The sequence below is a fragment of the Calypte anna genome, chromosome 1, assembly GCF_003957555.1.
Source record: "Calypte anna isolate BGI_N300 chromosome 1, bCalAnn1_v1.p, whole genome shotgun sequence".
NCBI lineage: Eukaryota > Metazoa > Chordata > Aves > Apodiformes > Trochilidae > Calypte > Calypte anna.
Genome location: NC_044244.1, coordinates 152,105,733 through 152,118,537, shown reverse-complemented (window position 1 = coordinate 152,118,537; position 12,805 = coordinate 152,105,733).

The following is a 12,805-nucleotide window of genomic DNA, read 5'->3' as shown; positions in this document are numbered from 1 at the left end:
GACAAAGTCGTCCTGAAGAAGTGAGAAATGTTATGTATTTAGGGTCAGAACCCACCTCAGACACATTCTGCCATTCTGGAAGCACAAAGCAGACAGAAAGGATTGGCTGTAGGTGTAGATCACTGAGTTGAATTAAGTTAGTTCTTTTCCTTCTATGCTATTTCTCTGTCCTTTTTCTCTAGGATAAGAGACCGAACATTTACAATGTTGGAGCCCAACTCCAAGTCTTGAGAGCTGTACACCCATAAATGCCAAGACCCTGAGAAGACACCAGTGTGTGAAATACAATTACTGCTTCATACGTGATGAAATATAAAAGTAAGACCAAAAAAAAATTAAGGAAAAAAAAAATAAGGAACCTTTTCATTTGCACCTACACCCACAAATGATCTATCCTAGGATTTTTCCTGTAACATCAGTTTAAGGAGTGATTATGTGAAATGTGAAAAGAAAAATCTTTACTAGCTGTGGTGAGTTACATATACTCTTCTTCCCAACTATCCAGGAACTCAGCCCATCATTTTTGCTTCCCTTCAACCCCATTTTGAGTCTGTTCACGTTGCAGAGATCCTGAGGATGGCACATGTTGAAGTCAACTTTGCTTGCAGTACATATTAGAAAGATGACAAATACAGAAGCCAGGAAAAGGCAAATTTTCTTCCAGACCCACAAACCTGTACCTATTTAATGTTAAATCTGTACAGTTCTGTTTAAATGTTTTATGCTGGTGAAGACCCATCCCCTCATAAGCTGTTGCCTGGGCAACAAGCATGAGAAAAAAAAGAAAGAATAGCTGTCCCTGAAGAAAAGAGTCACTGCACTTTGATAAAGTTCCCTGATACAGTTCTCTTCCCCTTCATCTCTAAACTCAAGAGCATAGGCCTGAATTCAAAGCATCTGAGTAGTGTCTGAATTATTTGCTTATTTCTAAAGGACAAAATATTTTATGCAAGCACTACTGCAATACATAGCATATTCCCTTGTACTTTAGGTTTAGAGGAAGTTTGGTGAGTGGTATTCATGCATACTGAAAAAAATACAACTCTTATGCTGTTACTCTCTGATTGACCTTCCTCTGCCTCAGTGTTGCTTGAACAAAATTATGACAGTAAAGATACCTCTTTTCTTCAAGATGCCTAAAAAAAAGTGTGAAGCCTCTTTCAGCGAATTGTCAGTCTTTCTGTGCGCTATCTGTCCCTTCTGAAGCCAACTAATTCAGTGAAATAATATGATATTGAAAACTCTGTAGTTTGGTGTAATAAGTTTTATAAAAAGTTGTTAAATATACTTGGTATATATTGTTTCTAAAGCTTTGCAACAAAAAGTAGAAACAGTATCATTGCAATTTCCTAGAATAGAGAGAATTTCCCTTTTCCCTCATCATAAATGATTTAGAACAGGATTAGTCTGCACTAAATTAAGTATGCAAACATTACAGATTGGATTCACCTTGAGACTACAGGCTTTTAAAGTTAGCCAGTTTGATAGTGCTGGCAACGCACTGATTTAGAGAGCTGTTTACCTGACAAACTGCAGATATCTACCTTATACTGAGATATCAGATTCCAGCTCTTAAATAGAGGTTAAGTTGCTCACACAGGCAAACAGTATTGGAAACGCCTTGTGATGTTTTAGATATCTGGGTGTGGCTGGACCTAGAGATGATTTCTTCACTCCTAGGTTTGCAGCTGGAACTCAGATAAGAGTGTAATATCTCAAATTGCACTAGAAATTTAGGCAATTTAGGAAATTTGATGATTCCACTAAACCCGATATCTGTGATGGAAGCCTAAATACTTACAGGCAGGCACTTGTAGTTAGACTTTTGAAGTCTGAAACCTAAACCCATCTTAAATATTTATGACATTCTTGGTAAAAACTTCTGTACTATCTATGTTCTCTGCAAGTTTTCCTGGCAAGCCATTAATCAATAAATATTACGTAGGGATTTTTTTTTTAATTCTCAATCTGACTTGCAAGGCATAAACTTTGCTCTTTCTCCCATATACTAAAAACACAATTTCTTAAGTTAAACAGTCTAGATTCATACTTTAAATTGAACTACTATTTTCTTTCATTTGTAACTGGACAGCATGGCATGATCAGATAAATAAACATCTGTTTATTAACAGATGGGCATACTAAGACTTTTTTGACTTTTTTGAATCATTTGACTTTTATAGGGTCAACACAGTATCCCAAGGACAAAAACACTTCTGTCGAATACCTTGTCTTGTTGGTCTCTACTCAAGCACTTCAATGTTACCAGTTTTGAGAGAAACACATGAACAGTTCTAGAAATTGCTCCAGGAGTTGGGTTTAACATAGCTGTAGATTTGGCTGAGATGAGAAAGTAGCTGCCCTTCTCACTCTCCTTTACCCTTTTGTAGCTAGTTGTTCCTGGTGTCTCCTTTGCATCAGGGGTAGACATTGTGAGACTGCACAATCCATCAGATGAACTAAAAAACATTGAATAATTATGGTTGGGAAGGACCTTCAAGATCATCAGGTCCAAATCAACAGAAGGCAATGAAAAGAACCCTCACAAAACCCTCACAATGTGATTAATTTTTAGATCCACCATCTATACTTTCAAGATCCAGTACAAAGAAGGGCAAAGGAACAGACGACCATAAATAGGAGACATGAGCACCTCTTTTGATACTGTCTGTTGGTGAATTAGAGTACATAAAACTGCATCCCAAATTTCAGCTACCCATGTACTTTATTTGGAATAGTTTCCTGCTCTGTGTTATGTACCTCCCTCAGTGATATTGTATGACATTAACAATCTTTGCACTTGTTGTTTCCCAACATCTGTTCTCTGTCTTTTAAAAATCTTGCATATTGCCCTAAAAAACGTTTTTTCTCTAAAGAAGCCACCATACAATAATTATATTTTAGTTAGTAGTTGTAAATAAGTGTTAAAAAATGGAATGTTTTTTTCTTTTACTAAACTTACTCTTACATAAGGTGCTCACTTTTGTTTGATATTGAAAAAGTTGCTATACTTTAATTTAATTAATTTACCCCCCATGTTTGCATACCTCAATTTTCATGTTCCTGATGTGCCATAACAAATTTTCCATCAGAAGCAATACTCAAAACTTGTTTGAGTGAAAAGCTCTAAGACCCAGACAGATTTCTGCATCCTGTAAACACAAGCTTTTATTTTGAAAAGAACTTATGTTTTGCAATTCAGCTCAACATAAATGAATTAAAACATAATAATAACAACATATAAAAATGTCTGCAGTGCATTAAGTGGTTGGTAGTACCACCAGTCTTTTAAGAATGTATTTGGGAATTTATAAAATAAGTTAACAACAACATTAGCATGAATGAATGATCATTTCCCCTAATGAACATCTCTGAAATGTACATCACCATTTTCATTAAACTCTTCAATTTGTTATAATAAATCTGTTTGCAGCTCATTATTGTAGATTAAAGTATCTATGTGTGTATGTACAATAGACTCACAAAACAAAATTTCTTAATTTTTTTTTTGTTTGTTCTTTTTTCTCTCTCTTGTTTTGGCTACTGTACAAAGAACAAAAGAGAATTATTACTCTGAAATTTGCTTTTAGGCTTTTCTTACAGAAGAAGAAAAATAAAAGAAAGTAAAATATATCCATTATACTTTCTAGAAGTGTCATTCAAATGCACACATACTGTGTGGAAAATCTAGTATAAAGATCTCTAGCACAAGAGTTTTCAGACATTTTTTTAAAGCCAATTAGTTCAAATTCTTTACAAATCCTACATTAACTATTGCTAATGCAACACTGTCATTTTGCTGGTTTAAAGTCTCAAGAGAATTCTGCTGACATGGATATATGAGATTTTATACAGTTTTCAAGTCTAGTCAAGTTTAGAAAGAATGGATGAGGTATTTGTATAAAAATGTGAGCAGATGTTTTGGAATTTAGCTATAAAAACTTTAGTAGAGGAACGACAGTAAAGAGTCTCAGAAAAGCTTTAAGATTAAAGAGAACCAGAACGATCTGAAACAGAAGATTTTCCTCCTGAAGCAGAAGATTTCTCCTCTTTGAGGTGATGCCACCTCTCAGAGGTGACTTTATAGTGGCTTTCCAGTATCTGAAGGAAGCCTACAAGAAAACTGAGCTTCTTGCACAGGTCTGTAGTGAGAGGACAAGGGGAAATGGTGAAAAACTTGAAGAGGGGAGATTTAGGTTAGACATTAAGAAAAAAACTCTTTCCTGTGAGGTAGATAAGACACTGGCACAGTTTTCCCAGAGAAGTTGTGGATCATCCCTCCCTTGGTCAGGTTGGATGGGTCCTTGAGCAACCTGATGTAGTGGGAGGCATCCCTGCCCATGTAAGGGGCTGGAACTGAATTCTTGTTTGACAGTAGCTCAGCCACACATTAAGATCTAGAACAAAGGTGAGAAAAAAGGAAAGTACATCAGAAAACAGTAAATAATTAAAAAAAAATCTTCCATTTTATTAGTATGAATTTTGAAACCCTTACTTTGAATGTTAAAGATTTCTTGTCAAGGTATGGTTCAAATAGACAGTACAGTGTGACTCCTTGTGAGAGTAAAATAGTCTGTCCCAGGAGACATACAGACCACAATTTTTGACAAAATGGTAGTTTCTGCATGCTTTGTTAAAAAAAAAATTATCATAATTATGCCATTTATATGAAAAGTATAATGTATTGATTAATAACAACATATATTCAAGGAAATGCACGTCTAAAGCTGATTTTATGTACCACTGAGTGTGAGCTTATTCATTACCTGAAAAAAATACACTGTGGCTTCCAAAATATAATCCTTTAGACATTTTGGAAACAATTGTACAATAATAAGCATATCAAAGCAAATTTCAAAAGACAGAAAAGGGAAACCAATTGTAATCTTTTGCTACAAGATGTAGAGTTGTCAAGATAACCTCAATTGAATTTTTAATTTTTTTTTTATTTTTCGATTTCATATCTATCAAGTTTTGGTGATTTCACATATAACAGATTATATTGTAATTGTTTTTTTGTAATATCAGCTCTTCATTCTTTCACTTTCATTTATGATATTGACCTATAATAACAAAGTTATCAGCAATACAAATGTTGCCATGTAAATGTGGCACTTCAGGACATGCTGTATTAGGCATGGTGGTATTTCTTTTTTCTGGGCTGATGGCTGCACCACCTTTTTCAGCCATGACAGTTCTGGGATTCTGTGAAAATCACCTTGTAGATTTCAGAAAAACATCTTATATGTCTGCCTTTCCAAAAATAAGGGTTACTTTTACAATATAGAATCTGATTTTTCATAGAAATCTATAGAGGCTCATGTCTTACATTTTTTTTTTCCTTGCCAAAAGACACAGCAGAAATCACATATGTAGAATAAGCACATCTTTTCTTACCAGAGCAGGCTGAATCATGCTCTCTGTCTGACAGAAAAAGAAATTGTTCCATAGTAACTCTAACTTCGGAGATGTTAGATGTGCTGTCTGAAATCAAGACACCAACTAAAGCAGCAGTATGATAATAAACCATCATGGACAACAGAATCTCTATAGTTAAGCCATGTTCGGACCCCATTTAGTTTACCACCACAGCCAAGTGGACCCTAATTCATCCATCAACAGGTAGACACAGTACAGGCTGCTTGTTTCTCCATGGGTATTCTGGCAGATACGAGGTGGCATTGGGTTGAGCCAACTGGTATCTTCACTGAATGTATGAAAATGTATCTTAAGAAAGCAATAATATCCATCTACACAATGTTGTGCCCTCCAGAGCTAATAAGGCAATGAGTCTGATATAACAAATTAACCCCAAAAGTCTGATGTCTTTCATTCAACTCTTTGTATCTGGTGTGAGTCTCTGAAGTTATATGCATGTGTAATACACTTTTAAACTATTCTGTCTTGATAAGGTAATAATTTTTTTTATTTGTTTAATGTACCATAAGGCTAATTATACCAGTGAAAAATCACTAAATCTTAAGGCAGAATTAAGGGAAGGATACTGCTTTTTTTTTTTTTTTTGGCTTTACACTGTCTTTATAAACACAGTGTAAAGGCTAAATTGTCCACTTTGTTGCCTGTTTGAAATCTTAAAACAGCACAACTCAAAATGACAGCAATTGATGCTGCGGGGACTATAGAAATAGAAATACATGGGGTGCAGGACAGGGAAGTAGAATGATCTCTTAGTGCTGTTACAGCAGGCTGAATACTTTATCAAAGCTATTTTCCTTTGTTGTGTCCATTAGAACTGGTTACCCCTTTGTTCCTTTTCTCTTTATGTGTGTATTTGAAAATTTTTTTTGTTGTCTTTTGTCAAAAGATCACTGTTCTTCCAACAGATAACTGACATTGTATCAACATCCTAGCATTTTGGGCATCGAAATTCTGGTGATAAGAATCTATCAAAAGGAATTGTCAGTGACCCTTCATATATACCAACCTTGTATAGCATATTTTGACTAGAAATAAGCCACTTTCGATCAATGCAAATATGATTAGAAAAAAAGAAATATTCTACATTGACATACTACAGTGTTTTAGTGGATGTTGACTATATTTTATTGTCTTGATTAATGGTAGTTAAACTGGGACACTAAACACTGTGCAAACATTTCACATTTTTAAAATTTTGCTTTGGGGTTTCACTGTTGTTTTTATTATTATTTTCAATAGTTCAGTTTTTGAGAACTTTTGGGACACTTATCAAGTCCAGTTTTATCTTGTTGCTAATGAAAAGAAATATTTGCTGTACTGGCAAAATTAGTAATACTTAAGATTAAGAGTTCTGGCTAGGACATAAGTTTTAGCTAACTAGAAGAACATTTCTTTCAACTAGAAGCTATAATTTCTGATTCCCTACTTCCGAATTAATATAATACTGATCATGCCACTCCCATGGGCTCCACCAAGAGCCACCTCTCCATATTGGCACATAATTAGTAGTGTGGTTAGTAAGCTACTGAGGAGTCTGTGCCTCCCTGGGATGGATATGTGGCTTTGTTAACAGTGAAATGAATATTTCTTTGCCTCTTTCTGTTTCCTTTCCCTTTTTTTTTTTTTTTTTTTTTTTTTTTTTTTTTTTTTCTAAAACACTATACAGGTTAGGTTTCTGCAATCATGCTGTAGAGAATGTTTCTCACTATGATCATAATTAATAAAACTTCTAGCGGACCTATCCTAAACTGTACTTTCATTATGACACATTTTGAGTCTTCAGATCTCTGACACTGTGACATTGCCTTCTAAAGAACATATTCATGGCTACAGGTTATTGTGCTCAATTTTAAAAACTAATTATTTGAGAGATTTGTCATTTCATATCCTTCCAATAGAGATTCTTGAATTTCCATGAAATAATTATACTTGTCTTACTGAAAGACATAAGTCTCTCAAAGAGTAAAACATTCTGGTTTTGTACATAATTATTCAGAATGTAAAAATATCGCTCACTTTTTTTTTTTAATATTCACATTTATTCATTCTTTAAACTGTAAGAAGTCATCTTCTGTTAAAGAATCAAAGAACCAGAGACAAAAGAAATAAAATATCCACTTCAAAAACTACCTGAAGTATTTTCAGATAAAGCAAAGTGTTTAAAGTTTGAATAACATAGCAATTGTTATACATATCAGTATGAGAGTTTGCAAGGTGGAGTGACAAGAGAGTATTTCAGAGACTTCTTGTAAAACATGGTTTTATGCAGGTAAGGTAATTTATGGCCTTTGAGGTTATTTTCTTCATTTCAATAAATCAAAGGAATTATTTGGATAAATAGATCATATTAACACTGAAAGCAATTGCACTTGAGCTTATAAAACACTGAGCTTATAAAATTCTACTCACCTTTTTATTAGAAGTTCCATGGAGATAGGACATCTAAGACTGAACTCTTCAAAAAATACAGACCACAGTATATGGATAACAGCTTGCCAATGATAACGCATTGGACCTAATTAACATTGTAGTTTCTTTTACACATATTTCTGAAGATTTTTTTTCCTTTATTAAATTTGACTGATCTTACTTAGACTAGATATCCTAGAAGTAGACAACATCCTAATGCCTGCTGCTGCTGCAGTTGCTGCTGCACCTTTGGCTTCAAGCCAGCAGAACATCTTGGACACTGCATCAAAGTTGACACGGAGGCCATAAGATAGACTGAATAGGTAGATCACTAAGTGACCTATTTGTCATCCTGAGAAGTTCATTAAAGGGAAGGTGGGGCCAGTCCTTGCCTTTAGCAAGGACTTTGTTTAAAAAAAAAATAAGTAAACAAAAAAGCCATGAGGCATCTTATTCCAAACTGTGAAAGACAGTAATAATTAAATTATGCACAGAACATCCTACTCTTCCCATTTTTGTGAAATTTTCACTTGCAGACATGGAGATAGAACTCTATACCTGGAAGTATATTTTTTCCAACATGACCTTATTAAAAATAGTCTCGGTGTCTTACCTTAGACAATCACAGCTAGAAAATTGCTAATTAAAAAAAAAAAAAATAACACCAGTGAAAAAGAGGTTACAGACAAAGTCAGAAAATAAAAGGCAAGGAAGAAAAGCATTAATACTTCTAGTACTACTGGAAGTTATCTTGGCACAATAAAGGTCATGATGCTAGTTTTCTTTATGTGGCCAGAGATTTAACTTAGGTTTCTTGATACTACTGATAATCTCTAAACTTATATTTATTATGCTATTTTTCCTCTTTTCTGTTTTCTCATCTATGTCCAGTCCTCCTTTACATGTCTCAAAAGATAAGGCTTCAAGTAATTTATTATCTTGGAGAAGAGAGTGCTCTGCAAAGTCAAATGGAAAGGATGGAAAGGATGTTCATTTATTAACAGACTGTCTTCTAGATTAGCTGCCAGAGGAACATTGTTTAGGAAGCTAATTGTTAAAGAAATTAAAATTCTTTGGGTTCTTCATACTGTAATCAGTCCAAATTGCAGATTTACAGTCTCCTCCAATATCCCATATGCAAGGCTAAACTGGTACCTTTAATCTATCGTAGAGATGTCTCTTCTGTTAATGATATGCAAATGTGCAAATGTTTTTGCAAACTATGTAAGATATTATGTCCAAATCCATTTTCAGCCTTTAAATTTATGCAATACACTCAGAGCAGCAAAATGACTCAATATATTTTTTCAAACAAAACTTGAGAAAAATGTGGATAAATAGAGGTATTTTTTCATAATAGTAATGCATTACAATTACTTTCGAAAATTAACTTCTTTTATGCAGCTTTCATATTATATATTCCATCCTTGGACCATCAGCATTTATTAAAATCAGACTCAGATCTTTTTAGTTCTGTATTTACTTGCAACACACTTTCTTTATGACTCAAGCCGACATTAATATTCTTAAGGATTTGTTTCTTAGCTTTCCACTTTACATTTAACTTTTCCAGTGACTGTGTTAGTTTAGTGTAAAGTCTTTTGTTCCAAGTCCAAAACACTGATTTTTAAAATTTAATTATAGACTATAATTACCTCTGGCAAAACTCTGTGAATAGATATTGGAAATATCTATTTCCAATAGCTATCCATACGGCCTATGAATCTTGAAGATCTAGTAAAAACAAGGAAGCTCAGCGTCTTCACACTCTTGTAGCTATGTAAGCAGACAAAATCCCATGTCTATCATACAAGTCAGCATTGAGCTGAAATGCATTTCAATTAGTTAACTGAAAGTAACTTTCTATACAATCAGTCACCATTTTTGCAGAACTCTTTAGTGCCTGCCAATATTCAGGAACAAGTTAATCTCAATAAATTACTAAACAGAAAATAAGTGGATTAATTAATAAATTATTAAGCAAAAAAATAGATTAAATAGAAAAAGATGCAAAAATATTTCATGAAACTTAATTGCCTGAATTTATTTTACCTAAATATATCAGCAGAACACTATTATCTCTTTAAGATATAACCATACTATTCCATTATCTGAGAAAGATCATTTTTGAGGGCAAGGAATATAAAAAAGAAACTAAGAAATACATCAGGAGAAACCAAACGATTGTGAACATATATATATATATATTATATACATAATATACTTTCAGGAAAAAACCTCACAATGTAAACTGACTCTTTAGAGATGTAGTCAACCCGTGATGCATTGCACGATCTCCCACACAACTTGCTGAACAAAGGTATTTAACAAGCTTGTAAGCATCTGCTACATAAACATAATTAAGTGTCATGAACAAAATGTTAGTAAATTAAGTAGTTATGTTTAGATGCATGTTTCAAATTAATATCTTAATTATCCTGGAATATCTCTTCCAGCTAATTTTTATGTTTTTTAAATATAAACAAGAATGCTTTCAATGAAGAAGACATAGTTTAGCATTCTAGCACTAACAGTACTGATGATTTTAGTAGTTTATTTGGCAAATAAGCCTCAGATATGTATTTTTCTGATTCTGAAAGGTTAGTATTTCCAGTTCTTCCCTTTTTCTTAAACAACATAATAGACAGACTTAGGCCACAAGGCATTTCTAAGACTAAGAAGCTTCCAAACATATTTTATGAAAATCTACACTGAGTCCATGTTTTACACTTCCTAATTAGATCTGGTACTCAGTCATTTGTCCATGCACTGCTTTAAGTCTGTGACATCCATGACATAGAATTATCAAGTTCCCCAGATTTTCACAGTTCCAGCCTGGTGACAGTCATGTTCCTTTCCTCTATTATGCTGTAATTGTGTACCTGGACCATTCATAGTGGAAAAGTAGGGGGGGGCACGAACTTCCTTTTTATAAAAGGCACATCTGTTTCTACTCGTTTCTATCAGGTTTGATGTGATTGTAATATGAAAAGATTACAGCTACACTACAATATAATGCAATCAGTGAGTTTCTGCAGGCAAATAAGACTTTTTCATAGTCACTAGTGTCTATGCAAACTCTGAAAGATAGTTTATATATAATTCAATTTATGTAAATCCAGATATCTAAAATATAGGTAATCAGTTTCTATTAGCCAACAAAAATGTATCTATGCTATTCCAAGCAACACAACATGGGAGACAGAGATAGAATGGTAAAATGGTTTGGGTTTGAAAAGATCTTTAAAAGATCATTTGGTCCAGCCCCAATGTCATGGGCAGGTATATCTTTCACTAGGTCAGGTTGCTCAAAGCCCCACCCAGCCTTATTTTGGACACTTCTCATGACAGGACATCTACAACTACTCTGGGCAACTTCTTCCAGTGTTGCACCATCCTTGTTATAAAAAACATTTTCTCTATAAACAATCTAAATCTAATCTCTTTCAGTTTAAAAACAGAATATCTTGTCCTGCTACTACAGGCCTTGGTAAAAAGTCCATCTTCATCCTAGTTACAAGTTCCCTTTATATATTGAAAGGCCATAATTAGGTCTCTAGAACAGACTGAACAGCCACAGTCAGGGTTTTTTCTGCTCTAAGAGTTGTTTTACCACCAGCCTCTTAGTTCACATTACTGTGGATTCTTTTCCAAAAGTGTTTCTTTGTGCTACAGAGAACCAGTGCTTCCTTCTGTTGACATTGTCTTGAAGAGACAAATAGCTACAATTGAAACTAAAACAAAATTAGAAAAAGCAAGAAAAATGGCTGAAACTGCTATGGAAATAGAAAATCTCACCAATACAGTTGAGGACTGTGAAAACACTGGTGTCCCTTTATCAGCTTCAACAGAAGATAAAGGAAGAAGGTCCCTGTTTTGCATCAGAAGGTGCTGGTCTTTTATGAACCTATTAAGAAAGGTACTCATCCCCTGTAAAGTGTAATTTTCAATGCTCTTTGTTCCAGGTGATGCTTTAAAGCAAAAGAGGATAGTATAGAATCACAGAATTGCTCAGGCTGGAAATGACATTCAAGATCATTAGGTCCAACCTTGTCCTCACCCTTTACCCTATTTCTGATGACACACCACTAAAACATGTCCCCAGGTACCACATCCAGGCGAATTTTAATACATTCAGGGATAGAGGCTCAACCACCTCCCTTGCGAGCCTATTCCAGTGCTTAACAACCCTTCCTGTGAAGAATTTTTTCCTGATATCGAAACTAAATCTCCCCTGACACAGCTTGAAGCCATTTCGCCTTGTCCTGTCATCTGTCACCAGTGAGGAGACACCAGCCCCACTCTCACTACAACCTTCTTTCAGGTAAAGAGTGATAAGGTCACTCAGCCTCCTTTTCCCTAGACTAAACAGCCCCAACACCCTCAGTCACTCATCATAGGAGATGTTTTCCAAACCCTTCACTACCTTTGATGCCCTTCTTTGGACCTGCTCCAACACCTCAATGTCCTTTTTCTGTTGAGATGCTCAAAACTGAACATCCAGGTGGGACCTCACCAGTGTTGAGTACAGGGGCTGGATTACTTCCCTGCTCCTGCTACTCACACCATTTCTGATACAAGCCAGAATGCCATTGGCCTTCTTGGCCACCTGGGCACATTGTTGGCTCGTATTCAGCCAACCATCAGTCAGTACACCAAGGCCATTTCCTTCCAGGCAGCCTGTGACCAAAATACAGGACCCAACACTTGGCCTTATTGAATTTCATGGAATTGGTCTCAGCCCAGTGATCCAGTCTATCCACATCCCTCTGTAAAGCCTTTCTACCATCCAGCAGATCAACACTTCTTCCCAGCTTGGTGTCATCTGCAAACTTACTGAAGGTGCATTCAATTCCCTCATCAAGATCATTAATAAAGATATTAAACAGTAGTGGCCCCAGCACTGAGCCCTGGGGGACACAACTCATGACTGTCCACCAACTGCGTTTAACTCCAT